This window comes from Mytilus californianus, unplaced genomic scaffold (assembly GCF_021869535.1).
Source record: "Mytilus californianus isolate M0D057914Y unplaced genomic scaffold, xbMytCali1.0.p SCAF_12, whole genome shotgun sequence".
NCBI lineage: Eukaryota > Metazoa > Mollusca > Bivalvia > Mytilida > Mytilidae > Mytilus > Mytilus californianus.
Window position 1 is genome coordinate 12901854 of NW_026262604.1, and position 20061 is coordinate 12921914.

Below are 20061 nucleotides of genomic sequence, written 5' to 3' on the forward strand. Positions count from 1 at the left end.
TTTGTCTGAATGTTAAGTTTTCCTGGTTAATATGAAAATAAGGAGAGATGGTATGATTGTCAATGAGACAACTATCAACTAAAGTTCAAATGAAGTGGGTGTAAGCATTATAGGCAATAGTACAGCCTTCAGCAGTGAGAAAAACCCATACCGTGTAGTCTGCTTTAAAAGGCCCTGACATGAAAAATATGAAACAATTCAAATGACGTAATTTATAACAAAACTATTTGTGAAAAACAAATATGAGACATGAACCAACAACAGCCATAGAACTACAGGTTCCTGACTTCGTCACAGGCACTTAAAGAATGTGGCAGGGTTTAACAAGGGCTCAACCTTCCTCTAACCTGGGAAAGTCTAAGGAAGAGAGCTTTAATTGTTTTTCGTTATCTCAGTCACAGTGAGGCCTTCAACACAGAGCAAACACAAATTGCCTCACTTGCACTGCAAGTTTAGGATAACACCTAGCAGCGGTTTGAGTGGAATACATTGCAAGATGCATTCTAATCGGGCCTGGTTAAAAAAATGAACATATTGGAAAGTAGTTCATATTTAAAACAAAATAGTTCCTATGCATCGGTGTAAATTATGTATGGAATGATTGTAAGGTGTACATATCTGGCAGATTTCCTCATTTTCGTGGTTCTTTTATCGATGTCTAGTATTCATGATTTAATTATATATATTAATTGGTCTTTCTTGTATACTATATAAGCAGTAGGTCAACTATATTTGGTGTTTGCCCGGGTGGGGTTACTGACTATCCTTTCAGGTATAACTGTACCGACAGCACTTGCCAAATCATACCCTGTTCTAACCAGAAAACATTGAAAAATATACCCTGTTCTAAACAGAAATATTGAAAAACATACCCTGTTCCGGATTAATAATAATATTCAAAACAAAAAAAAGTCAATTTTCTAAATGTTCTAGACACGCTCGAGAAAATGTACCGGTAGAATAGATGCTGTCCTAGACCCAGGTTCTAGACTGTATCTTAAACAGTTAATTATAAGCGATCCTGGTCTAGACAAATACTTTGTTTAAAAAAAGGCTCTGTAAAAGCCTGTTCTCACCAGAAAGGCATGAAAAAGCGACCCTGTTCTAACCAGCAGGACATGAAAACGTACCCTGTTCTAACCAACAGGGCATGAAAAAGCGACCCTGTTTTGCTCGATCCACACTCGTACCACTAAAAATATAGGAAGTAACACTCCCCCCCCTCCCCCCCCCCCCCCCCCCCCCCCCCCCCCCCCCCCCCCCCCATTGTGTTTGTAATGATTGTAAGGTATCTTTCTGGCTTGTTTTATCTGAACATGACCTAAAACTATCAGCATAAAATAAATTATAAATAGTATTTTTAAAGCAGGCCAGACATTTCAGATGTTCGCTCCTCTTGTTTTTGAATTTTGTCAGATATTCGGAATCCTCTGGTTTTATCCATGTAGTGCCATTAAAACATTTTGGCCACTAAGGGTTGCACTAATGACAGGACGATTGCCCGGATAGTGACAGGACGATTGACCGGATGAGATATAAATAGTCAGAACTTTTTTGATATTCGGTAGATTTTTTTAATATTTGTAGACCTTGGAGATATTTAACTATATTTTATGAAAATCAAACAAAAACAGTGAAAAAAAATATTTTTGAGCAAATAAAGTTGACCAGACGGATTTCACACTCGCCGGTATACGCTATACATGTATTCAACTGGTCGACAACAAGTGTTACTATCTCTTTTGTTTTACAATATATGTCCATGAAATTAAGGAATCTGCGAGATTTATAAATATATTATACGAAAATATAAACTTTATAGTAAAAAAAAATGTTTTTCTGCAAAAAAAGTTGACCGGACGGTATTCACATTCGCCGATGTACGCTATACATATATTCAACTAGTCGACAACAAGTGTTAATATCTCTTTTGTTTTACAATATTTGTCCATGAAATTCTGGAATCTGTGAGATTTATAAATATATTTATAGATATATCTAATTATATCTCATCCGGTCAATCGTCCTGTCACTATCCGGGCAATCGTCCTGTCATTAGTGTAACCCGGCCACTAAGCCCTACTTTTCTTTTCATAATTTTATAACATATAGTTTAAAAAGCCATATTTGAAAATCTTGTAAAACCCTTGTTATTTTCTCAAAGTTTTTATGTAAAACAATTCAAACGAGAAAACTAACGGCCTAATTTATGTACAAAAAATGAACGAATAACAAATATGTAACATATAAACAAACGACAACCACTGAATTACAGGCTCCTGACTTGGGACAGGCACATACCTACAGAATGTGGCTGGGTTAAACATGTTAGCGGGATCCCAGCCCTCCCCCTAACCTGGGATAGTGGTGTAACAGTACAATATATTAGAACGAACTATAAAAATCAGTTGAAAGAGGCTTAACTCATCAGATGGATAAAATACAATTACAATGGACGTGGTAACGATGGGTAGTTGTACATCCATACAACAAAAAGACTAAGTACAGATCTGAGAGTACTTGCAGTTTATGGGGAACCACTAGTGGTAGGCCAATGATATTTAGTATGCAGTTGTAGTAGCATTGGCACATTTCATTACCATGGAGATAATTTGGCCCCGCCCCCTCAGTCAAGGTCTATTGACTTTGAAACTTTGCTTAGTTTACATGTATCAGTTAGTGATTAGGTCAGTTTATGGGGAACCACTAGTGGTAGGTCAATGATATTTGATATGCAGTTGTATAAGCATTGGCATATCTCATTTCTATAGAGATTATTTGGCCCCGCCCCCTCATTCATGGTCTATTGACTTTGAAACTTTTGCTTAGTTTTCATGTATTAGATTGTGATTATGTCAGTTTAAGGGGAACTGTTAGTGGTAGGTCAGTGATAATTGGTATGCAGTTGTATAAGCATTAGCACATCTCATTTCCATGGAGAATATTTGGTCTTTACCCCTCAGTCATGGTTTATTGACTTTGAAACTTTTGCTTAGTTTACAAGTTACTGTTTGTGTTTAGGTAAAAAATTGGTTTAAAGGGAACGACTTATGAAAAGTCAATGGTATTTGGTTTGCAGTTGTATTAGCATTGACACATCTCATTTCCATGGAGATTGTTTAGCCCTGGTTCATTGACTGAATATTTGCATAACTTACATGTTAAAATATTGCTATTTTAATTTCAACATTATTTGCATTATCAAAATAACAGATAGGCGAGACTGTTTTAACAGTTTATTTGTTGAAACTACAGTAGATTGAAACAGCAAAAAATACAATTAGGATTATTTTTTTCCAATCAATTGACATGGCCAAAATTAGCATTCAACTTTATTAAGGACTTAATTGCCCAGAAACAATCATAATTATTCTTATTGCAAAATATCAATTTTATGCACAAATTCTATGGGAGCTATACAGAACCCTTTTAAGACACAAATAGGTAAGTATCTCAATTATAATGAATAATAGGTCAACTATGTATGTAAGCCAATATGGCTAAAAATAAATGTTTAAGAGTGTATTGCCATAACTTAATTATATGACCTTCTTTTTACAATTTTTTTTCTTTTAAATATAAAATAAGGACCTTTGGTATGACAGCCAATGAGACCACTATCCGACAAAGGACAATGTTAAAAGGATGCATACAAATATAGAATATCATACAGCACAGGGATGTCTCAACCAGTGACGGATCCAGAAAAAATTTCAAAAGGGGGGCCCACTGACTGCTAAAGAGGGTGCCCGCTCCAGTCATGCATCAGTGATTCCCTACATAATCAACCAAATTTTCCCACAAAAAGGGGGGGGGGGCGGGGCTTCCTGGGCCCCCCTCTTAATCCGCCTCTGTCAACATATAAACTTTGGTACAGACGTTTGGCTGGGGTTTAAAAACCATCACCATTTTATTGATATACCTATACATATATTTCATAAGACAAGTTAACCCATTTGAAATATTTCCCAGCTATCTAAATACAATCTGTGACATGTTATTTAGATGTTATCCACATGGAACCATTAATTCACATTTATAAACCATTTACATATAAATTTCTAACCATTGATATATTTAACCATAGATGTAATAGCCATAGATATAGGAAGACACCCCCCCCCCCCTCCAATACCTCACAGCCTTAAAATATAAGAAAAAATCCATAACAAATAAAGTAAGCTGTAATTTTACAGCCCGAGAAAAAAAACTTGAAAAAATACATCAGAGAAAACTAATGACTTGATTGAAGCTAATGATCGACATTAAAACAAGTTGCTTTTAAAAAAAAAGACAATACGTGAACCTTAGAACTTTTTTATTCTAATTATTAATTCAACTGAATAAGAAATTATATATCAGTGTTATCTTGGCCATGTGTGTGGAGGATAATATTTTCTTTTCGTTGTAAATCATTACAATTTTGGCATGTTGAGAGACGTGTTAAATATAAAGCAAGGAGAGAGAAAAAAAGATTCCCAGACGTATAATTTCTTAAAGAATAATAATAATTCAAAACATGGAGGACACATGTACCTTCTTCCAAAAATTCATAAAATTAATCTAGAAATAAGTAATGAGGCATTGCGAACTGGTCAGCTAGCAGGACACATTAATTTTCGTTACCAACCAATCATCAATAAGTGTAACTCTCCCTCGAGAGATACTTACTTGATCTACTAGTGATTATAAATATAAAAAAGAAGATGTGGTATGATTGCCAATGAGACAACTCTCCACAAGAGACCAAATGACACAGAAATTAACAACGATAGGTCACCGTACGGCCTTTAACAATGAGCAAAGCCCATACCGCATAGTCAGCTATAAAAGACCCCGAAATGACAAATGTAAAACAATTCAAACGAGAAAACTAACGGTCTAATTTATGTACAAAAAATGAACGAAAAACAAATATGTAACACATCAACAAACGACAACTACTGAATTACAGGCTCCTGACTTGGGACAGGCACATACATACAGAATGTGGCGGGGTTAAACATGTAAGCGGGATCCCAACCTTCCCCCTAACCTGGGACAGAGTCAGTGGTGTAACAGTACAACATAAGAACGAACTATAAAAATCAGTTGAAAAAGGCAAGTTAACTCATCAGATGGATACAAACAGAAATACTACACAGAGTGGACGTGGCCGGGTACTTGTATATCCCAACAACAAATAGACACTAAGTACAGATCTGAGAGTACTCGCAGTTACTGACAGCTAGTTCAAAGCCACTAACAACTAATTAAAAAAATCATGCATCTAAGACTAAATTATCAATAAGTACAAATCCAACATCCAATTATTGAAGAGTCATGCAACTTTTACATTCAAGATACAAAAAAAATCATTAATAAAATAGAGTCACACGAGGTAAAAAAAGTATGCAATCTTATTGCCTATGATGTACGTCAATGTACACGCATATGATCATTGATAATTTAGAAGAAACTGTTATCAATGCATTAGAATTTATTGACACACAGGAGAATATATTTTAAAGATTCTCAACAAAATAGATTTAACTGCATTTGTTAAATTCATTCTTAGAAACAATGAATTTGAGTTTAATGGACTGTTATACAAACACATTATGGGAGCACCCATTGTCACCAACATGCACAGATCTGCATCTGTCTGCCCTATTCATTAAAATCTTAGATAAGTTCCAATGGAGAGAAAACATCAAATTACACTGTCAATAGGGATGACGGTTTTATGGTCTTCACAGGCAAACTAGAGCAAGTTGAATATTTCTTTAACGTTGCAAACGAAATTGACCATCTACTTAAGTTCTGATATGAGGTGTCGACATCTAGTATGGCCTATTAAGAGGGTGGTAAAGGGTTATTCACGTTCGTGTAACGTTTTCGGCCTTTTTTATTTCACGTGTTTCCGTGTTTCGACGTTTTATTTCTCGTTTTCTCGTGTTTTGTTCGATGTGCGTGCTTCGTGTTTTCCCTTAATTATTTTCCGTGTTTCGTGTCGGTACTCTTATTTTCTCGTGCTTGTTCCGCATTTGATTAAAAAGTAAACCGGGACTAATTCAACGTCAGCCCAAATATTGTTTTGAATAATAAACTAATTAACTGGTCCCAAGATATTTATCAATAGCCTATTGTATTACTATGATAAATCGGATGCAACTAACGGACGCTAAAAGGTGACCACATGCAGGGTCGCTATGTCCATTTATAATGACTGCATGATCTCCAAGAACGGCTGAGTAATAACTTTTGGTACTATTTTCCTTAATATTTACGATTTTATTCCTTGGCTCCGTTTTTCCAGAGTGTTTTTTTTCGTGCAACGTTTTTGTGATTTGTTATTTCAGGTGTTTCCGTGTTCAGACCCTCCCTTTTGCCACCCTCTATTTAGATACCAAAGTGTACAAAAGTGAACGATTCCATAATAATGGAATTCTTGATGTTAAGTCACATATATTAAAAACACAGAAACGTATCAATATTTACCAATCACTAGTGCACATCCAAAACACACATAAATTTAAGAGCATTACAATGTGTGAATAATATAAGAAATTTCTACTTCTACCACTAAGTGACCACCGCCATTTGGTTGACTATCCTGTCACTGTTTGGTGTGCGCTTGCATACTTTTATTACAAGTCCAAAAATAATTTTAACAGAAAGGAAATAATTTGTGCTGTACATAACATTTATACATGGTGCAAATAAAAACACGGGACTTGAAATTTAATGTGCATGCAGTAGTCTCTTGAACGAGTCAAGACTTTCTGCAGCGGTCACTGAAATAATAGTGACATCAATGAATTAAATAAACATTTAATTATCTTACAAGATAACTTAATTGATAGAGAGTACTGTAAAAAGGAAACAGTAAAAGTTGTAAAAATGTATATTAACGAACCGTCTTTATTTTACTTGTTTTATTTTCATTTGAAACAGATTTTTTTTTATCTGATTTGTCAAAATGACAAGTGTGCATAATGATTTTATTGTTACAAATCAAATCCCAAAAGCCCACTTTAACTCATTATGCAGAAACCACAGCACCATTTTAATATATCTCTCTGTGAATATCTAGACACAGATGTTTGATACCATAGGTCGTTATAATTAAATCTTGACCATTTAGCTTTCACTTGTTTATCAAAGGGTACAACTGTCAACTTTGCTCAAGTTAGGCAACCCTTGAAATGCATAAAATGTAGTTTTACAATAAATACACGTTTGAAAAGGATCTATAGATTGTTTATTATCATATATCAGATAAGTGAATTAGCGATCTGTGAAAATTCTTTATTGCCATGTCAGTTTAAATATCTTAGATACACCGTATGGAGGTGCTCTTAATTGCAGGAAGCTAATACAGATAAGATGAATAGGTGTTCCGAATGAACAATAATTTAACTTCCGAATATTCCTCCATATATTTCTAACTAATAAATATGCGTGAACCCTCATGGGTTCACGCAAAAATATTATGGTAACCAACAATTATAGACTACTATAAGATCTACTGAGGCTTTGGACAAACAACTAAAGAATGTGGCAGTAATAACCTCTTTGTCTCATGGGCAATTCTACCATTTCTCCTTATTTGTATATTGTGGGAACTTTATCCTAAACAGTGGTGTAACAGCACAACATAGAAAAACTAAAAGTCAGATGGTTGACTAAATTAACCGAGCTTCAAGCGCATATACATGACATATGTAAAAATTCGTAAGGGTTAAGCGGAACGGGTCCTACTAAAAAGCGCCCGGGAGCGCCCGGGGATAAGAAAAAGCGCCCGGGGAAGAAAAAAGCGCCCGGGAAAAAGAAAAGGCGCCCTGGGAAAATATGTAGATATTGTTTTGGCATGAGACAACTTTGTGTCGATGAAATAAGTTATGCACATTGATTTTTTTTTTTAATTTTAGACAAGTATTTTGCAAATTCAGATAATAGACATTTGTGATAAAGCACAAAAACAAGTATGAATGTTTCAATTTTAACAATAATATATAAATACTATTTCGAAAGACATATATGGATCACAGTTTATGCTGAAGATTTATAAAATGTTAGAAAACGATATCAAAATGAAAATGCAAAAACAACTTAAATTTTTATAGATAAATATTAATTTTACAAAATTAAAAGAGTAACACATTATTTAAGAACGATAAAAGTGACACGCACATGCATATCAGCACCAGCAAATAAAACAATTATACTACGCAAGCGGCATGTTAAAAGCAGGTGTTTGGTATTAAACAAATAACATTGAATCACCGACAAGCATTACAAATCGCATGCCGCGATTTAAACAGTTTTGGTTTTATGAAAAAAATATAATAAATCAGCAAATAAAGCAGTACTATACATGTACCGGAGTTAGAACAAGGGGGTAAAAGCAGGAGTTTGGTTTAAATTTAAAACTAAGCATTAAAACACAGATAAGCATAGCCATTAAAACAGTTTTAGTTTTATAACAAGATATAATAAATCTATATCAGCATCTGCATAAAAAACATTTACTATTGTTTTCATTAAATCATCTAACGCATAGATCGGTATAAATTTCCCTGCAAATCTGTGTCTTTACCATTCCCTTGATACCATCAACAATTTGTGCATTTGTTCGGATGTAATCGCCATGTCCATTTTTAATATTTCCATGCAAACTTGTTGTTATTGGGAAAATGCCAACATATTCCACGAACGCTACCCCATTACCGCTTGCTGGGCTCTCGGGACTGGTTACAACCCATGATATTTTTTACGGCATATTCCACAAGGCCAGAATAACATATTTGCTTTATCAGTGGGTTTAACTTTTCTTTTCTTAGTGGCAGGCATGTTGAAACCTTTCCACGATCTTCCACCGTCAATTTAAGTGTGTTTAATAAAATACAAAACTTTGAAAAGTGTTCACCATGCAGTGTCTCGCTTACTTTTGCTGTTAGTCGCAGCTGGCTCAATGAAAATGGGGAAAAAATTATGAAAAATTTAAATTTTAACCACAGAGTGTCACTGTGAATGTAATGTTAACTGGCAGAAAAATATGTCATTTTATATTAAGTAAAATACGGATAAACAGGATTTTTTTTACAAAATTTTACTTCTGGAAACTATCTTGTGATCGAAAACAAGCTTCTGTCCAAGTTATTAAAATATTTAAAACTTTAACCACAGAGTGAAAGTAAAGTTAACTGGCAGAAAAACTAAGTCATTTTATAAGTAAAATACAGATAAACATCATTTTTTTTACAAAATGTCCTTCTGGATACTATCTTATGATCGAAAACAAGCTTCTGTCCAAGTTATTAAAATATTTAAAACTTTAACCACAGAGTGAAAGTAAAGTTAACTGGCAGAAAAACTAAGTCATTTTATAAGTAAAATACGGATAAACATCATTTTTTTTTTACAAAATGTCCTTCTAGATACTATCTTATGATCATAAACAAGCTTCTGTCCAAGTTTCCTGTGTATAATTTGGAGTTTAGTATGACGTCCATTATCACTGAACTATCAGGGGCGGATCCAGCCATTTATAAAAGGGGGGTTCCTAATCCAGGATAAAGGGGGGGGGGGGGGGGTTCCAACCTTATGTCCCCATTCAAATGCGTTGATCGTCAAAAAAGGGGGGTTCCAACCCCCGGAACCCCCCCCCCTCCCTGGATCCGCCACTGACTAGTATACATATTTGTTTAGGGGCCAGCTGAAGGACGCCTCCGGGTGCGGGAGTTTCTCGTTGCATTGAAGACCCATTGGTGGCCTTCGGCTGTTGTCTGCTCTATGGTCGGGTTGTTGTCTCTTTGACACATTCCCCATTTCCATTCTCAATTTTATTCTCAGAATAAGGGACCACCATATTACCAGTTATAAAACCCCAATATACAATGATTTTCATTTTCTACCGAAGATTGGCTGTCAAAAAGCTAACTTCATTCCAATTTTCAACAACAATTTACAGCAAATACATTCTCACAATAAAAGATAACAAAAAAGAAAATAGTCCCATAACAGCTAACAAGGAATATGACAATAACAGCTAACAGCAAATACAATTTCAGAATAACAGTAAATTCTTTCTGTTTCCGTTTTCCGTTCCGTATTCTGTTTCCGCCTTTTAGCAACACCCGAGCAGCGGTGTGCTCGATAATTTAGGTGTGAAAAAAATAAGCATACTTTGGGAAATTGTAACATGCTAAGGACATTTTAGAACACTCAGAAAATTGGTGACCCGAAAGATCTTTCGAGACTCTCTCATAAGAAAAGTGCTTTTGTTTTCGTTCACTGGATATCCAACTGACGTAAGTGTTATTTTTGTTATTTGGATGTTTAGTGCAGTTTTAATTGTTAATGAAAAATGACAAAATGTTCATCTGATATTATAAAATGAAATTAAAAATATTTAGAATTCCGTGACAACAACAAACGAATTCCCAAATGTAAATCGACAAAATCTGGTAATTAACGAGGGTCTGACAGGGCCGTAAAGAAAATTTTTTTTTGACCCATTTTAAGCAGAAAATGATATTTTTTCGGGCCTTTTCCCTGTATGCAATGTACCTCCTCAGAATTCACCACTTGTTAAATTTTTGTTATATTTCAATAAATAAGCTCCTGGAATATATTGAAAATAGTTATAATTCAGAGTCAGATTACGTGTGCGGGTAAAGTAAGATTTTTACGCTTCATCCTGCTTTATGACTCTTCACAAGCTATTTTTACTTATGTTTATGGAAACAATTTACAAACTTAAAATGAAAGGCCCCCTAAAGTTGAGCCTTTTTTGTGGTTTATCATGCTTTTTTGGCTGTCCCAATTGAGCTATTTTGACTTCGTTTCAGAGACACAATTTTCAAACCTTAAAATGAAAATGCATACTTAATAACTCATAACTTTTAATTATCAAATTCAAATTATTGTAACGTAACACTTTTACAGTTTTATTCGGTTAGGCTTTGTCAATTGCTAAGGGGATTTTTCTGTGCCCGGACGAATCCCATCTCTTTAGCACTTCTATGCATTCAATATTGCCAACATTGTCATTTCTATGTGTAGCATAGCCAGACCAAGTAATCTACTTTCCGTCATTGTTGACCTGTTCCATGATTTAAGGCGCCGTAGCACAGAAAACCATCTCTCACAACTGCAGGACCCAACTGGCAAGGCTAACAGAAGCAATATATATATATATATATATAGTATTTGATTAAATATATATTTGGGTAGAAGTGCATGTGTTTGATTGCTTGCTCTATTGTACATTTTGACCCAATCTCATTAATAGACGTAAAAGTAACAACCAGTGCTATTCAAATATAAATGCTTGATTTTAACAATTTTTTCTTCTTTTTTTTTTTGTCAATCCGCAATAGGAGGCAACTACCTACATGCCTCTATGTAATTTACGGCCCTGGACTCTGGATTGGGGTACTTTATGTCCTTTATTTTAAATTTTTTAGACCATTATTTTTTATTCTTTATATTTCAGCACCCCATTTTTAGCTCACCTGGCCCAAAGTTTTTCTCATCACTTGGCGTCCGTCGTCCGTCGTCGTTAACTTTTTACATTTTGAACTTCTCCTAGAGAACCAATGAATGGAATGAAACCAAACATGGCATGAATGTTCCTTATTAGGTGCTGACCAAGTGTTGTTACTTTGCAGTTGGTCCATCATTCAAGATGGCCGCCAGCGGGGGACTTAGTTGAACATAGGACCCTATGGGAAATACATACAAATGTCTTCTTTTAGATAACCACTGAATAGAATGGAACTAAACATGGCATGAATGTTCCTTATGAGGTGCTGACCAAATATTGTTACTTTGCAGTCAATCAATCATCCAAAATGGCCACTAGCAGGGGACTTAGTTTAACATAGGACACTATGGGAAATACATACAAATGTCTTCTTTTAGAGAACCACTGAATGGAATGGAACCAAACATGGCATGAATGTTCCTTAGGAGGTGCTGACCAAGTGTTGTTACTTTGCAGTCAGTCCATTATCCAAGATGGTCAACAGCGGGGGACTTATTTTAACACAGGACCCTATGGGAAATACATACAAATGTCTTCTTTTAGAGAACCACTGAATGGAATGAAACAAAACATGGCATGAATGTTCCTTATGAGGTGCTGACTAAGTGTTGTTACTTTGCAGCCGATCCATCATCCAAGATGGCCGCCAGGGGGGACTTAGTTTAACATAGGACCCTATGGGAAATACATACAAATGTCTTCTATTAGAGTACCACTGAATGGAATGAACCCAAACATGGCATGAATGTTCATTATAAGGTGCTGACCAAGTGTTGCTACTTTGTTGCCGATTTACTGTTCAAGATGGCCACCAGGATATTTTATTAAATAACGGGACCAATATTAAACCAAATTTGGCCTCAATCATTATTTGGGTATCTGTTATGATTTCTATCTATCTTTACATGAATTCTAAAACCAAAGTAGAGTCAGGTGAGAGACACAGGCTCTTGAGAGCCTCTTGTTTCTATACTTTATTGGATGTCCATTTTTCTACATTATGTATACCCTTTCCCAACCCTCATCAACTAGGCTTGCATCTTTACAAGTGTGTTTTTCAATAAATTTATCCTGATACAATCTACCATTTGCAATACATAAGGTACAGCAGAAGGTACATACCTATGTTATAAATATTATACCAAAACTATTTACATGAATATGCATATGGATATGCCTGGTGAATAATGATCTTCAATAAATGAAGGATCGCTAGAACTTAAAGAAGATATTGTTCTCACTATACCTCTCTATGGGTATAGATACCCTTTTGAATGAAATAAATTATAAAAGATGTATTTCATTCATAATATCAATTGCATTTTTTAAAAGATACCACATTACTATACCCCCAGATTTTTTTACACCCCTTTTCTATTTTTTGGCAAAATAAATGTAACCATCTGGTAACTTAGAATCATCAAACTCGATCAGTTATAGCGTTAACAAATACAAGAATATCTTTGTCTCGCCTGTGACGAAAGAAGCATGTGAAATACTCACTTATATTATGAGTAACAGGTGTGTTCTGTCTCTCTAGAAGGTTTCATCTGAACTTGATCTCATTTTCATAGTTCATTGGTCAATGTTAAGTTTTCATGGTTTTGTCTGTTTATCAGATACTACATGCAACAGGTTAACTATATTTGATTTGTAGAATGATAGTAAGGTGTAGATGTCTGTCTGCAAGATTGATCTGATCTTGACATCATTTTCATGGTCCATTATTCAATGTTAAGTTTTCATGGTTACATTTGTTTCTCAGATACTATAATTAATAAGTCGACTATATTTGGTGTATAGAATGGCCGGTTGCATGGTGTACATGTCTGTCTGGCAGGGTTCATCTGACCTTGACCTCATTTTTTTATGGTTTATTGGTCAATGTTAAGTTTTAATGGTTTTGTCTGATAATCAGATATTTGGTGTATGGAATGATTGCATTTTGTTTATGCTGTCTGACAGGGTTCATCTGACATTGATCTCATTTTTATGGTTCATTGGTCATGTTTATTTTTGTAATTAGGTCTGTTTCTCATATTCTATAAACAATAGGCTAACTATATTTGGTGTAAGGAATGTTTGTAAGATGTACATGTCTGTCTGGCAGTAAAACCTTCATATTTCCCACTTTCATCATAAATTCATGATAAGTACTTTTAAAGCAGGTGAGACATTTCAGCATGTATACACTCTTGTTAACTAAAATACAGGGTAACAGCAATATCTTGATTTAGACATTTAGATTGAATACCACATTCATTTAAAAATGATTCAGTTTATTATCCTTGTCATTCAAATGACCTGAACCAATGTCTGATGTGTTGTCTTTATTTAATGTATACCATTGTTAGGTAAAGGTTGACCAGGAATGGTAGACAGGAGTTCACCACAGGTTTTAGGGTAGTAAACTTCACCAGGTTCACTAGAAGTTTATCATAGACAATTTTTGCATGTCGTTTTTGCTTCTTTTAAAGGTGCTTCATCTTAGGGATAAGTTTTTTACATCTTTAATTATTTCCCATAGATACTATTAATAGAAAGAGAATTGTGGTTCAATTGATTTATATGCAGCCGCTTTGTTTACAGACAGAAACAGAAAATAGAAAAAATATTCAGCACAATAGGATCTACAATTAAATTAAAAGGCCAAAATTGTTATTTTCTTACCCCTGAATGACAATTTTTATGATTTTTTTTTTGTACTTTTGTTGAAATTAGTAAAAGGTTAAAATCTCTAAATGGCACAAATGATCAGTTAATAAGATTTATATGTAAGTCATTGGAGGAAATCGTGAGTCGACTCCTTATAGGAGTAATTGCCCTTGAATGACATTTTTTACCCCTTCTTTGTTTTGTTTTTTTTGTTGCTATAATCGTGAAAACTATAACTTATAGTTATTGAACAGCGAATATGATAAAAAAAATTAAAAAAAACAAGATCTGCAAATAAGTCAAAGGGGCTTAAGTAATCAGTGTACTCCTTTAAAAAGAGAGAAACTGTAAAAAGACAAAAATAATCAGCAAAGTTTAACCCTTTAGATAATAGATATGTCCAGAAATAAAAACATTACAACATATCAGAATTTGTAACCACTATATGATAATGGTTACGCTAGATAACAAGCTTAAGAGTAAAAAAATAGAATCCTTAATGCCAGGTGGGCAACACTGGCTCAATGGAGCCTCTTGTTTTTATATAAACAAACTATTTTTTCCTATTTTGGATGGGTTTTTTATTACATTTCTTTAAATGCCAAAAATTTGCCACATGTAAAACAAATTATACAGAGCACATCTGAATAAATTTTCTCAAAATATACATTAAAAATCTTCTTTTGGACATTTAAAATTAAGTAGTTGAGATGGTTTGATGAAACAGTATAATTCTAAATACATGATATTTAATTATTTCATAATGAAAGTATGAACTATATCAAATTGCAATATATTGAGGAAATTTATAATCCAGTTCTGTATTAAATACAGAACAAAGGTAACAAAAAAACCATCCGGTAACAACCATTGCCGTATAGTTTTCTGCACAAGTAGTCAGGTCAAGTCCGAGGCCATAGCCTAGGACCTGTACATAACTAGGTGTAATACCACCAAATCACGTTACATCCATTTGCATTTGATTATATACCGGTATGAAATAGGGTCGAAAAAAAATATTCCCTTGAATATGACAGCTGTAGGAAATTAATCATACATTTCATTGCAGTAAAAAATTTCTGAGTCATAAACATGTATCTTGCAATTGGGTGTTTCAGAGCACCATTATTTTTTTATTTGGTGTTTCTATAGAATGTTTTGGAAACTTGAGGTTACATGGTTACTAAAGCTTGAACACAGGAAAAAAAGGGGTGAAAATTTGATTGGTTATATAACTTCCAGTGATGGTTATTTTCTTATATGCAATGAAATTTTGTCTATAGTACTGGACAGGATAAAGCTTTACTCATGCCAAGTATTTCTTTATTTGAAACAAGGATAAATTCTGCACAATTTTTTGAAAATTGCAAATTTAACAAAGACTAATAGGGGAAAACAATGTTGGTATTACACCTATTATGGGAAGTTGCACATCAACCTTTGACCTTGTGTGTACTCTCATTTGTTAAAATGTCATGCTATTTAAGTGAAACATTACAAAAATGAAATATTCTGAGTGGATTGAGTCTCAAAAACACATATTATGAGAAAATTGCCTTGAAATAGGACTCTACCATGAATATTAGTAGGCAGAGTAAGTCATGTTTTGGAGAGCTTTTACTGACTTTATCTCCTTATTTCTTATTTTTTGCTATATTAGAAAACGTATTCCTAAGTGATACTTTAATAAATATATTGTTATAAGTAAATGAAATTATGTTTGAAGCAGTAACAATAAATTATTCACTAAAAGGGAAGCTTTTTATGTCCCTCTCTGGAACGCGGAGTAAATTTAAGTTTTACATAAGGAGGTATTGAAACCTCCATGGAATCAGTAAACTTTTATATGGATAGTTCATTCAGCTTGAATACTTCAATTACTCATTTATTATCACTTTTCTTTCATAAATGACTGAATGTTACCCCAAAATTTTTAGTTATTGGCCTAAAAAATTGAAATTTTGAGGAAATGAGAGGTATAAATGGAGCAAAAGGGACCTTATAATGAAGACAAAGAGGTCCATTGTGATATTTATCATCCTAGAATCATCTTTTGTAACATATTAAACTGTTTGTAGGCAGATGAGATAAATATTTGTTCATTTATTGGTCCACACTATATTCTATCATGATGCGGCTTGATTTGGATTTTTCGAAAAAAAAGTTTGCGCGAATCACTGTAGATGTTGTCTTACATTATACTAGATTTTTCTCAAACTATTGAACTTATTATGACAAAACTTGATAGTAATACTTAAAATAACCAGTATTACAAAGGAAAAATATCACATTCAGTTTAATCAACAAACATTTTATCGACAGGTTGTAGGTATTCCCATGGGTACTAATTGCGCCCTTTTAATAGCAGACTTGTTTTTGTACTGTTATGAATCACAGTTTATGACCAAACTCAGTAAAGACCCGTCTAAATTGCATTTAATTGATAAATTCAACAACACTAAGTCACACTTACCTTTATCTTGATGATATTTTTTTGTTAAATAATCAAGAATTTTCTCAATATACTGCCGAAATTTACCCAAAGGAACTTACTTTAAATAAATCAAATTTAAACGGTAACAACTGTCCTTTCCTAGATTTAGATATTTCGGTTTTACACGGGAAACTCCACACTAAAATTAAAGACAAAAAGGGACGATTTTTCGTTTCCTATTGTTAATTTTCCCTTTTTGGATGGTGATGTTCCTTTGGCACCATCTTACGGTGTTTATATTTCACAACTCGTTCGCTATGCCCGTGTCTGTTGTGACGTTTTTTATTTTAACGAACGTACTCTGTGCATTACTGGGCGGACCTACGGGCAGCTGCCAAACAGTGTCAGCACAATAACATGAAAACGCTTTAACAAATTTTTTTCAAATTTAAATATGTTGTTTCCTGGGACTTAATGAAGGTATAGTTCAATTTTCAAGATATAAGTATATCTCCTTTGTGAGTTATCGCCATTTTTAATATCTCCACCCTGAAACCATAGATATTCTTGTATGGGACAATAAAACAAATCAAATGAAATACAAGGCGAGTCCCCTGGGGTCACCCCCACCCCCTCCTGTTTAAGAACTTGTAAACAGTCGAGGTCCCCACCCCTAAACCATATATATTCTTGTATGCAATAAAACAAATCAAACGAAATATAGGGGAAGTCCATGGGGGTCACCCCCACCCCCCTTCTTTTTTCTTTTTGATAACTTGTAAACGTACGGTCTAGATCCCCACCCCTAAACCATATATATTCTTGAATGGGACAATAAAACAAATCAAATGAAATTAAGGGGAAATCTCCTGGGGTAACCCCAACCCCCTTCTTTTTGAAAACTTGTAAACGGTCAAGATCCCCATGCGGAAACCATATATATTCTTGTATGGGACCATAAAACAAATTAAATGAAATATAAGGTGAGTCCCCTGGGGTCACCCCCACCCCCTCCTGTTTGAGAACTTGTAAACGGTCAAGATCCCTACCCCTAAACCATATATATTCTTGTACAGGACAATCATATGAAATAAAGGGAGAGTCCCCTGGGGATCACCCCCCCCCCCCCCCTTTTGAGAACTTGTAAACGGTCGAGATCTCCACTCCTAAACCATATAAATTCCTGTTCGTAATTTGATGAAGATTTGAATGACATACAGGGTCAATCCTTAGGCGTTACTAATGCATATCATAAACCAATTTGTACTGGACATTGCCCAGTGTCAAGCGACAATGGGAATGACGAATTATTGGAGCTTTGTTTTGGAGACTTCGTAACAGCATTCTGTTACAATTATTTCTTGTTACTGATAAGTTTTATAGAATTTGAAATGACATTATATTAATGATATATAAAATTTTGGATTTTTTCTTCTTTTCGTTGGTAAATTGTTTGTAGAATTTTGTGGCAAGTTTGTTTGTTATTCTGTAAAAACTAATTTTCTGAATGCAAGATATATTTTTTTTTTATGAAGTAAACTCCTTTAAAAACTAAGCTTATATTGTCTATTAAGGTAGTTCAGGGGTATACCACCATCTTGAATTGTACAATCACAGTACATATAAATCAGTCTAGTTCTTTGGCCAAATCTGGTTCTTTGCCCAAATCTGCAAATTTGGAGACAGATTTGCAATTTATTGGTTACATTGTTTATTTATATAAAGAAAACTTAATGATTCATTGCATTATCGAAAATGTTTTAACAAATAACAAATATTTGTGTTTTTAGAATCAATTTTTTAAATAAGCCATTTAAGGGGAGATAACTCTTTTAGTACAAAATTTCTACTGGACATATAGGGAAATTTTCATTTTTTACTTGTAGTAAGAAAACAAGTTCGGTGACACCATTTTTTCTTTCTGTTTTCTCAAAATATATTATAAAACCTATCTTCTCATATTTTATTCCAAAATTCTGTCTTATAGATTTCTATTTATGCACAAAAATATGTTTTTTCATGAACAATCTAAGCAAATTTTGGCAATTTTGAACGACTCGTACCTTTCAAAATAGCGCGGTGACCCATACTTTTTATTATTTGTTTGAAAAATGCATAGTAAAATCTTCATTTTGGCAAAGTATAAGAAAATTCTGACATTTTTTTTCTATACCCCTGAACTACCTTAATAAACATATTTAGATTTCTGATTTTGGGCCCAGTTTTCAAGTTGGTCCAAATTGGGGTCCAAAATTAAACTGTTTGATTTCAACATAAATTGAATATATATAGGGTTCTTTGAAATGCTTAATCTAAACCTGTATTTCTTTTTATTATCAATAAGATAATACCACATTGAGGTCCAAAGGGTCCTAAATTACACTTTTGATTAATTTCATCAAAAATTGAATTCTTTGGTTTTTTGATATGATGATTCTAGCAATGTTTGAGTGTTAAATCATATCTAATTTTAAAGAACTTAGTCATCACTGGATGTTGTTATTGTAACGTGACCGAGGAGAGGTCAACACCATCGACACAGACGGACGGACATAGCCATCTATGGCACGACAATATATCCTGTGGTAAATTCCCAATAACTAAATAATACGGTATATATATATATATAAGTTTATTTACAAATGTACATTACTATCGACTTATTGACAAAGTTAGCTACAAAGTTTAAACATATAAACTTTAAAAACAAGTCCTCCAGAATCTTTAATGATTCAAGACTTAAGGAATACACATCCTTTCAGTATCACAGCTGATACACAATCTGCCAGTCTCTGACCAACTGACCTTTATCATAGAGTTTAATTACTGCATCTCTAGACAAACAAATAGGCATAACTAATTTTATTACCCTACACCCCAAGACATCGCTACTTGTCTTAATTACATCTGACAGTTCAACTTTAACTGCAGATAATAAAACTAGCCATTTGTCAAATTAGCCTTGCGTCATTAATTTTCTCTGTACACAAATAAACAGTTATAAAGTCAAATTAACTAGAGGTCAATATTTACAAAACATTAAAATATTACATTGCCTCCCTCTTTGAAAAACATGTGTCTCACATGTTATAAAAAAAAACATCTTTAACTTATTAAAGTATGGAAGACCACTTTTCAAAAATAAAACAACAATACGCAATAAAATATACAAGGAAAAATCAAAATGTATCAAAAACAATTTACACTCTGGCACAATAAAATAAAAACAATTTCAACATTTGAAAAATAAAATAAGTCAAATAATTCAATCATAATCATGAAAACATGCAATGTTAATTTCAATGTTCATTTTAAATGTTCATAGTTTATAAAGTTCAATTAAAGTTTTAATCAGGAACGAATCTGTTGGGTGGACGTTTCACACGATGTCAGCGACCGTATTCAATATTGTTAGTTGGAAAATTAGACATATCGCACT